This window comes from Lytechinus variegatus, chromosome 4 (genome assembly GCF_018143015.1).
Source record: "Lytechinus variegatus isolate NC3 chromosome 4, Lvar_3.0, whole genome shotgun sequence".
Classification (NCBI taxonomy): Eukaryota; Metazoa; Echinodermata; class Echinoidea; order Temnopleuroida; family Toxopneustidae; genus Lytechinus; species Lytechinus variegatus.
In genome coordinates, this window is record NC_054743.1 from 60,630,851 (window position 1) to 60,646,813 (window position 15,963).

Consider the following 15,963-nt stretch of genomic DNA (forward strand, 5'->3'; position numbering starts at 1 on the left):
AGCGTGCAAATTTTTGCGTCGCTCGTGCGATCGGCGGCCGAGATCTTAAGGGGGGCCATAATGGCCCCCCCCCCCCCGGAATGACAAGAATCAAAATACCCCGGGAGATTTAGGGTTAAGCCATTCATGTATGAGTAGAAATACAAATCTAAAGAAGGGATGCCCAACAATCATTTGGCAGACAGTGTCTGAACTTAAAAAAAAAATCATGCCTCGAAAAGTTTAATATGTGCTCTTTAATGATACTTCAATCAAAGAAAATGATCGAGGGATAATAACTAGGATAATAATGTTCTGAGGTGGTATTCTGAGATCCATATTATCACAGATGAAATAAAATATTTTATCTCTGTTAAAATCAGTGTGATACAATACCCTTAAAATCTTTTTGAATTGGTATTCTGAGAACCTTTTTATATCTGCTAGACACACATGTTGAAGCAATATCCAATGAGAAACATTGTTCTATAGTACTCTGGATCCATCATTGTACAGGATCTGTGTGCTTCCAATAGGCAACAAATTTAAATAATGGTGAATTTCAGTGATTTTAGCAGAAGAAGATTGTTACCTGGTAGTTTTCTGACTTCTTTGTTAATCATGTGATAGTTATGGTTCGCAGTCCATTTGTTTGATGAATCATGGAAAGATGAGCATTGTTTAAAGAAACAGGACTAGTTTTCCTTGCAATTTTCTAAATGAAAAGCAGGAAATGTTTGGTATTTCAATGTCACAGTCAGTAATCCTGTACATATTGATTTATGTAATGTGGGTGGGACTATCGGAGCCATTTCACTTCAGAACTGAGAATTGAATTTTATCGTATTTTGATATTTCTCTTTACAGAGGGCATACACAGTAGTGGTATTCACAAGAACAGATCCCTGGAATCAAGGGTTCATATGGCAGAAATAGCCCAACGGAAAGCAGAGAATATGTAGCAAGACTGTGTAGTCACGCTGGAGGATGAACTCGACAAACTTGGGTCAATGGACCAGAAAATGTGCTGCAATATGCCACCAGAACCAGTGGTAAGTTGTGCAGGATATACAATAATTGTCTACAGGGTGCGTCCCAGAAAATAATGAACCAAGAATTATTGATGCTTTATCCTTCATAATCAGAATGAATAGCGGGTTTCCCAGCCCATCAGGGAAAATTATTTTTTTAAATTAGGGAATTCGATTTTTTTAAGAAAAATTTGAAATCAGGGATATATGCCTCAAAGGAGGGAAAAGTCAGGGAATTTTAATCACCCAAAAAAATTGAAAGCACGGTAGTCAGTTAGACTCTTGTTATATTTTGTTGCATATCAAAACAAAACCCATTGAATGACTGGTTATGGCGGTTTTTAGTGGGTTATTTTTACATGTAATTCACTGCAACAACTTAGAAAAACTGGGACCGGTTTAAATAATTATCTGGGAATTTTGTTTTCTTGAAAAGCTGGGAATCCTGAAATAGGTGACTGATCGCTGTAAAGCTCAGATTCTAATCTTTCATCTGAATAGAATTGGACAATTAGTGTTTCATGCATGAGTAAACAAGTCTGAAAAGGGAGACCCCTATTAGGTGGATGGTATCTGAACTTCAAAAACAAAATCACACATAAAAAACTTAAATATTTGCTCTTTAAGTTTTGTACTGTGCTGATTTAAAAATCAGGGCAACACCAGCACTAAAACGTTGACATCGAAGTCACCCAACTTGTTTTTTTATCATCTCAAACGGATGTCTCACAGCATAGTGTTTATACAACATCTAGGCTGTGTCACACACAGCTTAGCAATTGAGTATCTGAATATAAAAACAGCCCAATTCCAATTTTGGGGCAAAATTTAGTTAAATATGGGGAATTTTTCCATATACATGTACATGTACAATGACTCATCTTCTGTATGAATGATAAATCTGAAATCAACTCAGAAATGCCTTTAATAAAGGAGGAAAATCTGGTAAAATTACACGAAAAGCCCGCTGGACTTGGGCTTTTCTTACATCCATATCATAGCACCCTCTCTCTACTATCTACCATGTATATGAATGTAAGAATAGCCAAGTCCATATGATTCTAAAAACCACCCAAATGAAAAGTCATGGAATTGCATATTTCATTTCTTGGCTATGGCAGCTTTCCAATTTGCCATTTCTCGCAACTCTCATACTCTGCTATTATAATTGGTGTTCATGATTTCTGTTTTCCCCAGTTTTTTGACATCCCAAATTTCTACATAACTCGGACGTCATGGAAAGCAGCAATTAAAAAGTTGTAAATATACATGTAAATATGCGGAAATTAACATTATGCAGTAAATTGCGATAGTCATATGTCTGTGGTAAAAGATATGTAAAGTAGTAAATAAGCAAGTAAAGTTTTTTTGTCCATATATACAAACTCATTGAAAAAGAGAGTCTGTATAATCACAACAAATGCCATAGAAGTGCATTTTTCCCAATGCAGATATTTCTGAGTAATGGAATGTTGTTTAAAAAATGTGGAGCGTTGTGGCCCAGTTGATTAGTCTCCGGACTTTGAAACAGATGGTCGTGGGTTCAAATCCCAGCCATGGCGTAGTTTCCTTCAGCAAGAAATTTCTCCACATTGTGCTACACTCAACCCAGGTCAGGTGAAAGGGTACCTGGCTGGAATTTATACCTAGAAATGACAAGTTCTCAAAGCTAGCTGCTTGAGCTACAGCCGGGGTAATAATTAAATCCAAGTCCTTTTGAAGCGCGTAGAGACGTTATTCAGAATGTGTTAGGCGCTATACAAGAACTGACTATTATTATTATTTTTTTCTTTTCACTTTACTCCCGCAGTCTTGTCACTCAGTGTACAACATGGATGCAACCCCTATCTGATGATAACCATCTGCCAAGTAAAAATGAGAGAGATAGTCTACCAGATACAAGGAGATAACAGTATTCTTGAAGTCATCTTCTGCTAGAGGGAGTGTCCCGGAAGGGCCACTTCCATTGACGAGTGGATACCATGCGCGACCATGGGGTCTCGATAAGCACCCTAAACATGTATTTTCCATATTCTGAAAATGCACCCTTTAACAAATATTGGCGCGTGAAACTCTTCCCTTAACAAGTATTGGAATCAAAACGATACCCTTGGCAAGTATTCCCTGCATTGAACCTTGAACCCCTAAACAAGTACAGCGATATTTCAATTATGCCACTGACGTCGGTCGACGGTTTTACCTTTACCTACATCATTGGGTTTAGTACAATCCCACCTCCCACACCTCGTGCAAATCGTACTCTAAACACGTAGTGTTAACTCTTGGGGCAAAAGGTACATCCTTTATAAAACATTTTAGTTTTAATTTTTTATACCCTCGCAAATTTAACCCTTTCTAGCGAAGATAGATACCTTTTTTCATTATTTGAGTGTTTTTGACACCCTTATTACGTACCGTACACTGTATGTAACATGCCCTATCTTGAAAAAGGCATCCTTTTTACGTGTATTTTGGGTCACTCATGTTATCCATTCGTCAATGTAAGTGGCCCCACCCCCGGGGAGGGGGAGTGTCTGTTTTGAAATTTTATTGGTATTTATGTGATCATGTATATCAAATTGTTAAAACCAATTATCAGTTTATTCAGAATTTGTTGTATCAAATATGAGACTGTAGTTTAGCTGTATGAACCCACTTTTATACCCCCGTCCTAGACGGGACATATTATGGTATCATGTCTGCTGTCCATCCGTCCGTCTGTTAACTTTTCCTTATAAACGTGATAACTTCCGTTTGACTTAACCTAGACTCATATAATTTGGTGTGTCCGATACGAGCATAGATCCCAGGAAGCCTATCGATTTTGAGGTCAAAAGGTCAAGGTCACAGTGACATATTTTCATCTTACCCTTCTGCAATTCTTGTGGACACGATAACTTCAGTTTTACTTAACTTAGGCTGATATAATATGTTGTGTATGATACTATCATGGCTCCCAGGAAGCCTGTTGATTTTGAGGTCAAAAGGTCAAAGGTCAAGGTCACACTGACATGTTTTCATCTTTTCTGCAGTCCTTGTAAACGTGATAACTTTTAGTGTAATAACCTAGGCTCATATAATTTGGTGTGTATAATACTAGCATGGATACCAGGAAGCCTATTGATTTTGAGGTCAAAAAGTCAAAGGTCAAGGTCACAGTGACATGTTATCCTTCTGAAGTCTTTGTTAACATGATAACTTTAGTTTAACTTAACCTAGGCTCATATAATTTGATGTGTATGATACTAGCATGGATCTCAGGAAGCCTATAGATTTTGAGGTCAAAAGGTCAAAGGTCAAGATCACAGTGACATGTTTTCCTTCTGAAGTCCTTGTTAACGTGATAACTGTAGTCTAACTTAACCTAGGCTGATATAATTTGGTGTGTATGATACTAGCATGGATCCCAGGAAGCCTATTTATTTTGAGGTCAAAAGGTCAAAGGTGAAGTCACCTCCTTCCACTTTTCTTGCTTGACCAATAACTCCATTTTCTGCGTCACGGGCTGACGTATTATGTGCTCGCCTTAGCAACACTATTGTTATGTTTCTTATGATGACTTTTGTGCAGTTCCATGCAGCAGGTCCAAGCTATTATCTCTTTGCTGACATTTCATCGTTTCTGAATTATCTGTTGTTTCATTATTAGATGCATGCTATGGAGGTGTTGTGAGAGCTGATAGTTTGCATGCACATTGCTTTGAACTTAATGCTACATATTGTATAATTTTTTTTCTATTATGTATGCTAATTTATGCATAATTTGTATACTTTCGACTCAAAGAAAAGGTCAAATTGTCCTAATTTTTGGTGTAGAAACTCTTCTTGGTGTTGTTATCAAACGTTCTAGAAAAAATTGAGAGATCTGGACGAGATTATTTCATTAGTTTGGTACTACAATTTCCTTTTTATTTTTGTTTTGTTACTTGCTTTTCATTGATATTTGTCTCGTCACATAGCAGAGCGAGACTACATGCATAGGCACCGGTTTTCCGACGGCGGTGGCGTCATCAACATCAAGTCTTCAAGTTATGACATCATAACGTAGAACGTATAGTTCATGAAACTTACACATAAAGGTGATGAAATATTACTGAACATCATAATGAAATGACTTGTCCTCGCTATAACTGAAGAACTGTTTGAAGGAGCCTTTAAGTATGTGTCTCTCAACCCAGGTTAAGATAAAAACCCACATTAGATAGGTCTAGAATTATAATTGAGTTAGAAAGTGCTTTCATTTTATTTGATATTTTACTTTCCTTTTTATTAGGTATGGCAAACCAATTCTAGGAATGTTTCACAAAACAAAACAAAATCTGACCTTAAGTCAAGTCATACTGATAGCATTAATATGCTCATGAAATTACACAGTCTGATCAATTCATCTGCATTAGAGCGCATCCTTTGGGAGTGGAATAAAATGATTTTGGCCCCATCTTTCAAAGTTATGATTGAGCCAATCTATCGTAATTCTATGGAAATCCATTTGTGTCAATTTTTTATACAGGAAATTTGCAAAATGTCCTTTGTAATTGAAGGAGAACACACCATATTGTCAATAAATCAATGAATTTATTGATATACATTCATATCTAGAATTTTTTTAAAACAAATATGCATTTTATATGTTGAAATTTGTTGACTTTGCGATTGATTGGATCAATCTCAACTCTGTAAGACGGGGCCCTGTTATTTTCCACACGCAAGTAGAAATTTAATCATACTTAACTTTTTGTGAAACACCTTTTTAATTTGTCTCTTAAGGTCTCCGCACACCTTTTGAATGGTCCACAATCTGATTTTGGAGCAAATCGCTTATTTTTTATTTTCTGAAATGTGATTAACAACTATCTTCTTTTTTTTGAGGCGTGAAATTAACTGTGAGTATTCTAAATAATTTTAGCTGATTTTTAAACCTTTATTTTTTGTGTAGTAAAGGCCAAATCGACTTTAATTTGTAGCTAATCGTATGATTTCAATATGAGTATTGGTAGGATGACTTTATACAGCAAGATGTCACATGTCTCAATGTACAACAATCAAAAGGTGTGCGGTGGCCTTTACATCTATGTCAGATAGCTTGGACCTGCCCTACAGTGTACAATTGTCTGTGCTATATACTATGCTTGCTTTGTATTAATGAAGTGTATTTTTTTTCTTTAAAAAATAAAGTGAATTGTAAGACCAGCAGCCTGGAAGATTCATTCAAGTTGCAGGACCATAGCAGTTGACCTAGTTGATCGATGATGGTAGGCCCTCGTCCTCACAAACATGGCTTCCTGTCTGGTTTGAGCTGGGGTCTTCTTGCCAGAATCACACAATTAGTGACATCACTACCAAGAGATCTATTTTTCAGTGTGCAGGGAAGGAAACTTGACAATGCTGTGCATGGTTTACAACTTACTACAATGTAAGTGCTTTATTCATGATTTTGTGTAGCCTATAAAAGTATGTGAGACAATGCAATCAGTTAACCAGTAATTATTCATTTAGGGCAATAGAAAATATTGGGCAGCAATTTTCCCCGTATAAGGATTTCTGTCTTTCTTTATATACCTCCCAGTACTAATTGTTCCAGCTGTTGCTCTAAATGTATCTGTGTTTCACATTGTTGCAACATTATATTTTCCATGACTGATTTAATAACATGCTAAGAAGTTTTTTATAAAAAAAAAATTATAAGATATTTATATATTCAGACATTGATCCATTTTTTAGCTGCAGAGCAATGAAAGAGCAGTGTGAATTATTTTGCAATATATATATTTTCCTTTTCTGTATGTGTCATTTCAATTTGAAATACAGTATATTCCACACTTATTGGGGTAATTTCACCATGTACCTACATAAACCTCATGTTTGCGCTAATGCCAATGGCACCACCAAAAACACAATATTTGTACAAGTGCCGAGTGTGTATCCATCATGACATCATGAATGTGAAGAGATAATGTGGACTGCACGGATGTTTAGATATGTGATGATAGACGGTAGGATCGAAAAATAGGTTTGTCTGCCCAAATCTTCAACTTCGGATATGAAATTTTCAGCCATTTTTATGAGGGTTGTGCACTTCAATGTTTTTTCCACAATGTGTAAAAAAAATGCTCTTTCAATCAGAGCAATATGTGAATCTTGTTTCAGAAGTGCAATGTCAAATTTTTACTCCTAGAGTAGTGTCTCATGTTGACTCCCAGTGAGGTGTTTCAAGTGTTTCAAGTTGACACCAGTGCAGTGTTTCAAGTTGACCCATATTGGTATTTGAAATATTGACGGAGCAGTTTAGCCAATATGGCTTTGGAGCTCATTGGCATTGATCAAGATCGATGGAAACCTAGTCTGCTCTCCATATCGACGCAGGTAACCATTTTTTTCTACACAAAGAGAAGACGAGGAACTGGTGATGAAGAGAGCGCTGCTGACTTCCAGAAATTTAGTTCAGTTGCATGTGTCATCTTTATATTTGGTGTTTGGAATCTGATAATGTTCAAGTACTGTGTGGAATGGTGTTCCTCTCAGCTTATGTATGATATCCAGAGCTCTTCAAAACCTCATGCAATTCACACGCCTCTTGGACTCACAAATGCTAATATCTTGTGAAAGTGTTGGCCTGGTCGCATTAGAGGAATTCTCAGTGGATTTAGTTCCAGTTGGTCATTTATTTATGTCTTTTCCAGCTATTTAATATTTTCCTATGTTTATTGGATTTTTCCGGATTTATGTGACTCTGATGAAATGAAAGGCAAAGTTAGGTCTTGGAATTATAGACTCAGAGTCAGTAAAGACCAATTTTTTGCTCCTCATGTGTGCCAGTCTTGTTACCAAAAGGTATATATTTTCTGGCTTTGTCTGTATCTTTACTTTTGAAACCAAAGTCTACTTGTTTAACCCTAATTGTCCCGGGGGGGGGGCCATAATGGCCCCCCCCTCAACAATTTTCGCGATATATCTGCTGCGCGAAATTTTTTCACCTCGCAGCTCATTGACTTTTTACATTCAAGTCTCGCGCAAATTTTGAGACCAAAATTGTGACGCCCGGGTACGCGGTTACGACATTACGCAACATTATGCAAGTGCATGTCAGACCCAAAATTGCTCATAAACGTGATTTCATGTACAAATCCAATGCAAATTGCATATTTAGCCAAAATTCATAAATGTATCACTATTTCTACTTTTACTGATTAAATGTAATTAATTTTGCCTTGTTTATGATCAGAATTATGTCTGGAACATTTTCCATTGAAAAAACAATAAAAAACAAAAAGTAAAAAAACATGGAAATACATAAGAAATTCATAAAACAATAAAATACATAAGAAATTTATTTCCAAACCAAAGTTTTTTTGAATTACGATTGTTAAGAATGCTACAAAGAAAATTTTTACCAAAAATTAGCATTCTAAGAGCTTTATTTAGTGAATTAGAGCAAAAAGTATGATTTATGCATAAATTAGCATAATTAATTCATATAAAATAAAATGTCATTATTTTGGAAAATTTTACCATACAGCCTTGTAGATTACATCGCACACTACCAGCGTGCAAATTTTTGCGTCGCTCGCGCGATCGGCGGCCGAGATCTTAAGGGGGGCCATAATGGCCCCCCCCGGGAATGACAAGAATCAAAATACCCCGGGAGATTTAGGGTTAAAGCTATTACAGCAGATTCTTTACATCTTTGTTAACATTCATTTTCTGGGTCCAGGAGGAAACGCACTTTCTTTGGAATGAATTTTGAATAGATTTCCTGTTCAGAGGAATCTTTGTCATGTTCAGGTATTCCCTAAAAGTGAAGGGAACTTACAGTCATTAACCATTTGCCCCATGGTTTAACCCTATGTAGCCCAGGCTACATGTATTTTGAAATTTCATAGACAGTGGGTTCTCATCAATTTTTTTCGATGAAAGTTGTCGTCTCTATTTTCAGTCATAAATACATGAAATCAATAGTTTGTAGACAGCAAAGGTAAAAATGATGATACATTTATTAATTTTGGCTACATACAGAATTTGCATTGAAATTGTCAAATGAAGTTACCTTTTTAGCAATTTTGGATCTGATATGCACTTACAAAACGTTGCCTAACTTTGCAATCGCATACCATCACGTTGTGAATTTTGTCCCAAAAGTTGCATGAGAAAAAATTCATTGTCTTGTGTCCTGAACTTTACAGATTTATTACAAAAAATATCATGTGGGGCTAAAAAAAATCCCCCCCCCCCACCACCTGGGCTAGATAAGGTTATGATCAACATTGCCAGTTATATTTGGAGAAGGGCCTCCAATCAATGATCAATTTGCATATGATGTGGTGCCATTTAAAAATCTTAAGTGCAAACTTGTGAGCCTTTCACTTCTTTGCAGTGATTATACAATGCACAATTTGCAGGCCATCATAGAAATATTTCCTTCTTGTTATAGTTCATGATCATAATGATCATGACTGCTGTGTTTGCTCAGTTGGTAAAGTGTCCATCTCACAACTAGGAGGTCAGGGGTTCAAACCCCGGCCCCGTCAGACCAAAAGACGTTAAAAGATGTGAGTTGCTGCTACCATGTTTGGCGTTCAATGATCAAAGTGATAGAGCTTTGTCGATCTGGCACTGCACAGCAGCTGCCGGGCCCATAATCAATTGGGCAAAGCAAATTTTCAGAGTGTGTAATTTCATGTCTATTTCGAACAATGAAATATGGATTTTCATCAAGTCAGAGAAGCTTCTCAGCCAGGTCCTGAAGCTTGACATGAAGTGATGCTAGGCTGCTCATTCATCTATCTTCCAGTCTGTGCGTAGGGCAGTGATTGGTAGATTTTTCCAAGTGTCCCTGTGGCTAAAGAAATGGTTTCCTATATCCAGCAAGGAACAAGTTTGGAAACAATGTTGGGTGCTGTCCATCAGTTTTGACATCGCATGTTTGGGCAGATATTTCTGACACTCCATGACCCTTTTGGCGAAAGAAGTGGTTTCCTCCATCTAGTCTGGAACAACTTTGGGCATTTTTCTTGGGTGCTGTCTATGAGAGAGTTGTCATTGGTTCTTGATGACCATTCGGCTGAAGAAATGGTTTCTTATATCCATGGAAAGATTTTTTTGAAATTTTATTGGGTGTCGTCTCTGAAATTTGACATTCCTTCACTACTATGGTTCACGCATTGTAATGATTGATGGGGAATTATGAACCATTGTGGGATATGAACTGGACTCCCTCAGGACAAGCCTATTTTGAAGTCCTAACCTCGTTAGATCTATCTATCATTGTCGGTGCCTCGCCTGATCACTCAGAGTTCATGGTGGCATGATGGATACAGTATGCAAGCAAACATTTGGTTCTTGTATGTATGATGGTGAATGAAGAAATTAGCTTGATAGGGAAAAATTAATCATTTTTCCTGTTGGTTTTTCTATTTTGATAGAAATGCAGTATTCATTGAAATTCATAGAAATGAAATTGCATCATGTACAGAAAAAGGTATATTTATTGCAAAATCGTAAATACGTCATTTGCTCTTTTGAAAAGAAAAGCCCCCCCCCCCAAAAAAAAAAAAGCCTAGCAACTTTAATTTTTTAATGATATGAATTTAATCGTGAAAAATTATTTGTAATAGTATTAAAAAATGTGCCCAAGTACATGCCATAAACAGAACACTGTCCACTTAGAGCATCAGTAGTAAGCGAGCGCCCTTTAAATGTTATGTATTATTATTATTTGAAAATTTAAACATTGTAGTGTCAGTCATGGATAGTTAATGTTGAAAGGATGTGAAATGGATTGAAAATGGGCAGATACAGGGAGCATTTCATGACAAGTTTTGTTAGTGATTACCACCAATTGGCTCTTAGCCAGTCAGTTGCAAGGAATTGACGGTGAAAATCAGGGACAAACAATCTTCATGAAATGCTTCCCTGGATGGATAGTACAGGGAGGTATGGGAAGAGAGCACAATCAGTGGAGAATGGGGAGGGGGGATGGGTGTAAGGAAGGGAGCAGATTAAAGGATATGAGGTGGTGGTTTTGTCAAAAGGTGAATCAAAAGACTACAAAGGAGATTAATAGATAATTCTTCTGGCAAGGAAGAGGGAAGGGGAGTAGTTGGGAAAGAGGATGGGGGTGGGGAAGGAAATATCTTTTTGTGAATGAAAGTTCCCCATAAAAAATAAGACTGTTGCCTCTAAGAACATAATCAATTGGGAAGTTGATGCATTGTCTTGCATACCATTGGCTACACAAAATATTAACAAAGTACTTTCATTGTGGAAAGTTGTATACCATGCACAACAGTATCCAGTGCCCTTATTTGTACACTGAAAAATATTTTGTCAAGAAGACCCCAGCTCAGACCAGGCTACTGGTCATTTTGTGAGGGTTGGGGTTTGCCCCCATCGAATCAAGAGGTCATTAGCTGCTATGGTATGTTGTATACTTGAATGAATCTTCTGGGCTGCTGGTCATTTTTTTTGGGCTGTATTTTCTTTGAAAAATTCAATAAAAAGTATTTGGAAAATTAAATTTATTGCTGTTCAACTATGCTTACTCTGTTATGTGTGTATATCCATTTGCCTGCACCCCTTTCGTCTTTAATGAATGACCCCCCCCCCCCCCTTCTTCCTCTCCCCCCTTTGCAAAAGTTGGCTTTGTTCCTTAATCCCCCAGAATGGGCCCCATTGCATGAAATCTACTATGACAGTAACTTTGCCATCCATCCAGTGGTGAAATGACCCCAAAATTTGTAAAGAATGGGGGGGGTTCCAGAAATGGTGTATGGGGAAAGTTTTTATGTAAGCAACATATCCCCTTTTGTCATTTTCTTCTTTTTTTGTGGGGGGGGTCCATGATCTACCATTGGATGGCAAAATTACATCAATAGTATACAAACAATACACATCTAGGGCATTAGTAACAATTACAAACACTGCCTTTGGACGAGTTCTAACATGCCCAAGGCAGAGCTGAGGGTATTAGGACCGTCTCGAAGGTAACAAGTGTGTGCAATTATTCCAAGCAAAATGATGTGTATCATTTGTTTTATAAGATAGTGATTTGGATCCTTGTCATTCGATTAGCCATCTCATCTCAGGATTTTTTTTTGGGGGGGGGGCACTTTTCACAACCTACTACCTAAATCTGCAACATTGGATAAGGACTCTCGAGTAATTTAAGGGTCCCCTAGCCCTGTGTAATTATCCTCTCAAAACTCCATAACATTTTTTCCCATAAGCTGAATTATATAACTGGTCATGTGATTGAAATCAGCCAATCATTTGATAAGGATCCATATCACTATTTTATATTAAGTTTTATGCAACAGGGCCCACGGCCGATATTCTGAAAATCGTGTTATCTTAGCAATCCTTTTGCTAGCACGCATATCATTTCTTCGCCCAGTGAAGATCTTTATTCTGTGAATAGGTCGTATTTGTGAAGTTACCACAAAATACCATTTTTAAATTTTTGGTAAATAACACAGAAAATGTAATACAAAAGATAACACAATTTTCAGATTACCGGCCAGCTTTGAGGTTGTCATGGCTGCTGTGCATGTGCAGAAGGAAATCATAATGTAGAAGGCTGATGTATATTTGAATTATTACATAGGAATTTCCTTGGAAAAATATTGAAATCTATATCTGTATTTTCCTGGTACACTTTCCATCCGTTTTCAAGTTTTCAGAAGAAAAGCCAATATCAAATTTTTATACTTTCACCGAGTGCTTTGTCACTGAATCCCGCACTGAATATTTGGGTGATCACTATAAAGGAATTCCCTTTTTATTTTCAACGACCCTCATGATTTGGATTGCCCTTGTCTGCACAAAACAAGCCAAATAACCTTCAATTAGCCACCCCCCCCCCCCCTCTGCAAAATCTGGTGTTGATTTAACACTATGTGTCCACACCAGAGAAGTATTGAAACACCAGTTCGGAATCAAACCGATGCTATTTTGATACTAATTGGTGTTGTATAAACACCTATCTGGTGTTAGACCAAAACGAAACTGGTGTTGTTTGACACTTCTCTGGTGTGGATATATATAAATTCCGGGCTGGTGTTACAGCAACACCAGAGTTTTTGCAGTGCATGCTCCTCTTATCCAGATTCTGGTCTTTGTAAAATGTTGCGAAATGGATTGAAATTGACTGCAAACATTTATTCCCTTAAATGATAATTTTTATGATTATGGTAAGTACTACGTTATCCCCTTATTTTGTATCATCAAATATCTCAACCCAAATGAAAATAAACTTGGACAAGCACAATTTTGGGGGTTCATCATCATCCAAAAGAAAATTCATGAAGAGTAGAATGTTTAGTCACTGGTGCATGCCGCAATAACAAAGCATTTTGCAACATTCCAGGTATATTAAAATTGAAAGTATGGGGTACATCGTCTTATTTTATTTCACAAGAGTGAACTTCAGAAAATGAACATGATTTTGTTGAAAAAAATTTGACTTTGATAATTTAGATTTATTTGAATAGTATTTTCTGAATATGAGCTGTACTATACTTATTATTATTTATATTTTGTAAAAAATTTAAGTATTTCAAATTAGCAATGTTACATAAAGTTTATGTTGTACGTTGAATCAAGATAAGTTTCCAGATACTTTTTTTTTACATTGGATCTGAGGAAAATCGGAAGTTTGTTAAATTCCTTTGCAGAAGTTATGATTAGATCAGGTTTATCAATGTAAACATTCATTTCGTGAAGTTCACTCTCATCTTCTTCTTTGTCCATGTGAAAAAAAAGAAGTGCCGAGGAAGAGAGAGAGAGAGGGGGGGGAGAGGCGAGATAGGGGGAGAGACGGGGGGGGGGGTGAAGATGTGAGGGGTAGAAACATGGAAGGAAAATTAATCAAGAAAAGTTGTTATAGAGAAGGTAAATGGGATGATGAAATTGTTTGACACAGGAGAGCGACAAATCCATGGGTTAAAGGGGTACTCCGGGATGAAAATATTTGTATCTTAATAAATAAAGTAAGCTTCATAGAGCAAAATGCTGAAAAGTTCATCAAAATCGGATAACAAATACGAAGTTATTGAATTTTAAAATTTCGCAATATTTTGTAAAAATAATATATGCACGTCATCATGAATATTCATTAGGTGGGCTGATGATATCACATCCCCACTTTCCATTTTCTTATATATAACATGAAATCATAATGATTTCATTTTGTATTTTTCATACATAAGTGAATGATGTGTCTCCTAATCCACCGGGCCACAACGCTACACAAATATGAAGGAGATATGGTGAGAGAGGCAGAGAGATACTAAAGAGAGGATGATACAGTGGGAGGGGGTGAGAGGGACACAAGTTTTTTTTAAGAAACAGGAACAAGAATAAAAACAAGTAGCCGAAAAAAAAGTATAACACGGATCATTTACTAATTAATCGTTCTGTGTGTTGTTTCATAAAGCTGTTTGTAAGTAACGAACGACTGGAACATGTTTTAGGTGCTAACTCAACTACATACGGATGTATCATTTTAGCATAAGACATGGTCAACAGTTTCGTAACTTACAAAAGGCTGTGTGCAACAACACTCCAGACAGAAAACAATAACGAATTTAAACATTTAGCGCTAATGTCATTTTTACAAGAACGGTCCTACTATTTCGAATTGCAAAGTGCATAAAATAGACCTGTCTTACAAGGTTTCGGAGGATAACAGCAATTAAATACATAAAATGAAACATTTCTACTTCTCGAAATCTATGCATAATTTCTTTGTAATAATACATGTGATAATTCGAATTTTAATTCGCAAAACGTATTTTTTTGCGTTTTTATGCTCATCGAGTAGAGACCGATAATCGATATTTCAAAAGTTGTCCGCGTTTTTCATAATTGTTATGACAGATTGGGAGAAGAATCAATAAAACTGGCAAATAACCAAGGCCAATTAACGGTAGCAAATATTTAATCTAATAGACCCTTAATCCCCAAAACAAAACAAAAAAAATCTTGCGAATGAGCAAGGAGATTGTGCTAAAAAGTGAAATTTAACACTTTTTCAAAGATGCAGTCATACCCTTGGTATTAACAAGATTCTGCATTCTTTTCCTCTTTTTCGCGTTTTGGCGCCTGCTAAAATTTCTGCCTGTAAGTTACTTCTTTAGAACTGATTATTATGCAAACAAATATTATGCATATAAAAACGCAGAATTTAACTAGTGCTGCAATATTATGCGATCCGAGCTGTACAAATCATAGCCCTTTGAAGAAGAATAACGCTTGTATATAACTCGTAGAAAACGGGAAAAATCAAAGAATATGATCAATGAAGGTTTCCTGGCCAAACAGTACTAAAGTTATGAGTATTTGAATGTCAAATTCACTTCTTCTACGGAGATCTTCTAATTGGCAATTTGTGATGACACAGTACACGTCTTCCTTTCATACACTGACAATATACCCAAAATTAAAACATACATTTTAGCCCATTCTTTCTATTTGTTAATTTTCAATTTTAGTTTCTCAAACTTTCATTGATGTGTTTAGTTTTCTGTTTTCACACAAGCCAACTCTTTCCAGGGTGATATTCTGTTTTAAAGGTATGTAAAGACTAGATTAAGTCATTCACCTGCAACTTATCGATAATGTGTCAGGCGCGTCGGGGGGGGGGGGGGGAGTCGGAAGGTAATATGTGGGGTGCTTGTCAGTTTTTTCTTGAGACCAAGCCCATTTCATTTTGTGATTGACGCGTTGCCCCTTTTTTGCTCGACAGTTATTTTTAGACCAATGCCTTTAATCCGCGGCTGCATGTCGAGTTTCTGAATCCAACATGATCATTTTCCATATTTTTATACCTACGTTTGACACGGAAGGGCAAAATCGCTAAAGACATTACGCTATAGCACGGAAATGTCCCCAAGAATTTAGTAAATATAAAATGCAAATTTTCCCTTACGTCATAAAAATGGCATATTACAAGTTGCGGC

The 15,963-nt window shown here is 36.6% G+C and overlaps 2 long non-coding RNA genes across 2 annotated transcripts; both read left to right on the forward strand.

Moving 5' to 3' along the window:
• Positions 1-921: 921 nt before the first annotated feature.
• Positions 922-3,012, forward strand: LOC121412779. The gene is made up of 2 exons (XR_005969672.1): positions 922-1,031; positions 2,821-3,012. It is a non-coding gene; the product is annotated as an uncharacterized LOC121412779 (long non-coding RNA).
• Positions 3,013-7,853: 4,841 nt separating this feature from the next.
• On the forward strand, positions 7,854-9,209 carry LOC121414434. The gene is made up of 2 exons (XR_005969858.1): positions 7,854-7,894; positions 8,661-9,209. It is a non-coding gene; the product is annotated as an uncharacterized LOC121414434 (long non-coding RNA).
• The last annotated feature ends 6,754 nt before the right edge of the window (positions 9,210-15,963 follow it).